Source organism: Arachis duranensis, chromosome 3, assembly GCF_000817695.3.
Source record: "Arachis duranensis cultivar V14167 chromosome 3, aradu.V14167.gnm2.J7QH, whole genome shotgun sequence".
Classification (NCBI taxonomy): domain Eukaryota; kingdom Viridiplantae; phylum Streptophyta; class Magnoliopsida; order Fabales; family Fabaceae; genus Arachis; species Arachis duranensis.
The window spans coordinates 55217027-55217295 of NC_029774.3; positions in this window are offsets into that span (position 1 = coordinate 55217027).

Here is a 269-nt window from a genome sequence, read left to right on the forward strand (position 1 = left end):
AATTAGTTTCTCTAATGCAACAGAATTGTAAGTTCCATGGACTTCCATTGGAAGATCCTCATCAGTTCTTAGCTGAATTTTTGCAAATCTGTAACACTGTTAAGACTAATGGGGTTGACCCTGAGGTCTACAGACTTATGCTATTCCCTTTTGCTGTAAGAGACAGAGCTAGAACATGGTTGGATTCTCAACCTAAAGAAAGCCTGAACTCTTGGGAAAAGTTAGTCAATGCCTTCTTGGCAAAGTTCTTTCCACCTCAAAAATTGAGT